We start from the raw sequence: 4,381 nt of genomic DNA on the forward strand, positions 1-4,381 counted from the left end.
ACATGAACTGTGAAATTCCAGATGTTCAAGCTGGATTTAGAAAAGGCAGAGGAACCAGAGATCAAATTGCCAACATCTGTTGGATCATCAAAAAAGCAAGAGAATTCCAGAAAAACATCTATTTCTGCTTTGTTGACTATGCCAAAGCCTCTGACTCTGTGGATCACAACAAACCATGGAAAATTCTTCAAGAGATGGGAATACCAGACCACCTGACCTGCCTCCTGAGAAATCTGTATGCAAGTCAGGAAGCAACAATTAGAACTGGACATGGAACAACAGACTGGTTCCAAACTGGGCAAGGAGTACTCAAGGCTGTATATCATCACCCTGCTTATTTAACTGATATGCAGAGTACATCATGGGAAATGCTGGGTTGGATGAAACATAAGCTGGAATCAAGAGTTCCAGGAGAAATATCAATAACCTCAGATATGCAGATGACACCACCCTTATGGCAGAAAGTGAAGAAGAACTAAAGAGCCCCTTGATGAAAGTGAAAGAGGAGAGTGAAAAAGTTGGCTTAAAACTAACATTCAGAAAACGAAGTTCATGGCATCTGGTCCCATCAGTTCATGGCAAATAGATGGGGAAACAATGAAAACAATGAGAGACTTAATTTTCTTGGGCTCCAAAATCACTGCAGATGGTGATTGCAGCCATGGAATTAAAAGACATTTGCTCCTTGGGAGAAAAGTTATGACCAACCTAGACAGCATATTAAAAAGCAGAGACATTACTTTGCCAACAAAGTCCATCTAGTCAAATCTATGGTTTTTCCAGTGGTCATGTATGGATGTAAGAGTTGGACTATAAAGAAAGCTGAACACTGAGGAACTGATGCTTTTGAACTGTGGTTTGGAGAAGACTTTTGGTAGTCCCTTGGACAGCAAGGAGATCCAACCAGTCAATCCTAAAGGAAATCAGTCCTGAATATTCATTGGAAGGACTGATGCTGAAGCTGAAACTTCAATACTTTGTCCACCTGATGCAAAGAACTGACTCATTGGAAAAGACCCTGATACTGGGAAAGACAGAGGGCAGGAGGAGAAGGGGATGACAGAAGATGAGATCAATGGATGGCATCACCAATGTGATGGACATGAGTTTGAGTAAGCTCCGGGAGTTGGTGATGCACAGGGAGGCCTGGTGTATGCAGTCCAGGGGGTTGCAAAGAGTTGAACACGACTGAGCAACTGAACTGAACTGAATTATCAGGGAGACTAGATGAGAGGCCGTTTAATAATTCAAGTGAGAGATGATGGAGACCTGGACCAAGGTGTTAGCACTAGAAGGGGATCATGGTTGAATTCTTGATATCATATTGAGGTGGAGCCAACAGCAGTGCCTGATAGATAAATATGAAGAGGAAGGGAGGCATCCAGGTTGATTCCAAGGTTTTTAGCTTGAGCAATTGAAGGATGAGATTCCTGTCAACTGAACTGGGAAAATCTGTGGGTGGAGCAGATTGGAAGAAGAGCAGTTCATGTGGTGATGTTGAATTTAAGCAGTCTATTAGATGTCCAAGGGGAGATGTCAAAAGGTTTGCAGAGGAATCTGAGCTGAAGATAAACATGTGGGAGTCATTAGCTTAGAAATGATATTGAAAATAAGATCACCAAGGAGTGTAGCTAGAAGAAAAGAGAAGAGAAAGTACTAGGCCTGAGGCCATTCCAAGGGAGAGAGAGAACCAAAAGAAACTAAGAAGGAGCTACTGGTGAGGTAGGAAGTGGAAAACAAGAGTAAGATGACCCAAAAGACAAGTGAAAAAAGATCAAGGAGGAGGGAATAAATAGCTATGTCCAATGCTGCTGATAGGTTAAGTAACAGAAGGAATGAGAACTGACCACTGAATTTTACAACACCGAAGACATTCGTGATAAGAATGTTTTGCTGGGGGCTACTGGAAAGGAAGTCTAATTAGGGATGGTTTAAGAGAGAATGGGACAGGGAGGGGCTTCCCTAGTGGTCCAGTGCTCAAGAATCCAGCTGCCAATGCAGAGGACATAGGTTTGCTCACTGGTCCAGGAAGATCCCATATGCCTTGGGGCTGCTAAGCCTGTGGGTCACAACTGCTGAGACAGCTCTAGAGTCTGCGAGCCGCAGCTACTGAAGCCCACATGCCGCAACTAGAGAGTAGCCCCCCGCATGCCACAAGACTCTGTTACTGCGTGAAAGACCACACGCAGCAATAGAGACCCAGCACAGCCCGAACTAAAAATTAGAAAGAGAGAGAGAAAACGGGGAAAGAGAAATGAGAGAAGGCAAGTATGGCCGACTTTTGTAAGGAACTTTACCTGGGAAAGGGAGCAAAGAAGGGGGATAGGGCAATTTTTTTCAAAGATGGGAGAAGAGTAGCATGTTTTTATGCTGATGGAAGAGTGAAAATCTGATCATGCAGGAGACAGGGGACAAGAGTCGCTAGATTGATATTCTTGCAGGGCACACAGCGAGACGCTGAACCTCAGTCATTCATCGCCTTTGATCCTCAGAGTTGTTAAGTTTGGATTATTTAAATTTATTCAGTGTCGTAAAGCCAGATGGCATTTGAGTGCTAGGGCCATGTGTCTACTTTGGATATCTCCACCCTTATAGGAAGCAATATGGGAACTTGGAAGACAGTTTGGAGATGGAAAAGACAGGGATAATTTTCCATAGTACTTGCTTAAGCACCTGGACACATCATCCTTAGTTCCTGAGACACCTGTGTACTGGGTTTGCCAAGATCTTGGTTTACAATTCATGGGATTCTTTCTTACTCTCAGTGAGCAACATCGCTGGGACTCCATGTATCATGTATTACCTCTAATTACTGGTGTTGTCTCGCTGCTGTCATCACAAGAGGGTGATTTAACCATGAAAAAGAGTAAGATGCCAAGAAGGTAGGAGGAGAACTTTGAGAGAAAGCTGTTCTCTCACAGGGAAGTGAGTTTCCTGAAGAATGGGGTGATTAACAGGAGACTCTCAGAGCGAGGTCAAGGGAGATAAGGACTGGTAGACGCCCACTGGGCTTAGCAGGAGGAAGCCATTGACCTTTGTCAGAGAAGTTTCAGTGGAGAGGGCGAGAGGAGACCTGGTGTCTGTGGGCTGCGGATGTGCAGGAAGTAAGGAGGTAGACACAGAGCGTGAGGAGTATTTGTTCCATTCATTTGGCTGCTAAGTGAAGGAAAGAGATGTGATGATGACTTAAGGGCAAGGCAGGAGCAAGGGAAAGTCGTTTCAGGGTGGGAGATGTTTGAACCCAGAGAAGGGACTCAGGGAAGAAATAATTAAAGATCTGAGACAGAAAAAGAGGGAAGTCAATGGAAAGAAAGTGTTAGAGGAGATAGAAGGGATTCAGAGCACAGGTGAAGGGAAAGAAAGAAAATAAGCAAAAATCCAAAGATACTTTGAGATGGAGAGAAGTTGGGCATCCCCTGGGTAGAGAAGGAGACAGAGTTCTGTAGGAAGAGGGGGAAAGTATGGGATGTGAGAAGAGAGAAAACTCTTTTGAAAGGCCCAAGCAGCAAAGATGCAAGGGCTGGATAAAAGAACTTTGGAGCAATATCATGGGCCCACTGACTCGGTCAGTGTAAGTTTAGAGCAGGTGGAGTTCCTTGCTCCTCCAGAAAGAGGCATGTAGGGATGCTGAAGGACAGGGGTGGTAACAAAGGATCCCTCGAGTAGGATTCATCTCAACCACAAATAAGGAATCTGTCTAGTACTGTGGATGCATTTTTAATCGCTCATGGATAGTCCATTATAATTATCTCTCTGATCTGTCGAGCTGAGGTGGGATGACAGAAACTCAGCTTCCTCTTTCCATCAAAGAAAAACCTGGGGAGTCAGAGATTAACTATTTAGAATAGTTCCAGACACCCCAGTCAGAAAAAAATTCAGCTAATGTGGGGCTCTTTGTAATAAAAATTGGCTAAGGAAGTTTCTTTGAGCACAGTAATGCTGGGGCTATGGAGTTACAAGGAAAAGGGTTACTATTTTCTTAATAGAAGAAATATATATTAATCCTATGAACAGTATGAAAAGGCAAAATGATAGGATACTGAAAGAGGAACTCCCCAGATCAGTAGGTGCCCAACATGCTACTGGAGATAAGTGGAGAAATAACTCCAGAAAGAATGAAGGGATGGCGCCAAAGCAAAAACAATACCCAGTTGTGGATGTGACTGGTGATAGAAGCAAGGTCCGATGCTGTAAAGAGCAATATTGCATAGGAACCTGGAATGTCAGGTCCATGAATCAAGGCAAATTGGAAGTGGTTAAACAGGAGATGGCAAGAGTAAACATCAACATTCTAGGAATCAGCAAACTAAAATGGACTAGAATGGGTGAATTTAACTCAGATGACCATTATATCTACTGCGGGCAGGAATCCCTCAGAAGA

This window comes from Bison bison, unplaced genomic scaffold, assembly GCF_000754665.1.
Source record: "Bison bison bison isolate TAMUID 2011002044 unplaced genomic scaffold, Bison_UMD1.0 scf7180017864183, whole genome shotgun sequence".
NCBI lineage: Eukaryota > Metazoa > Chordata > Mammalia > Artiodactyla > Bovidae > Bison > Bison bison.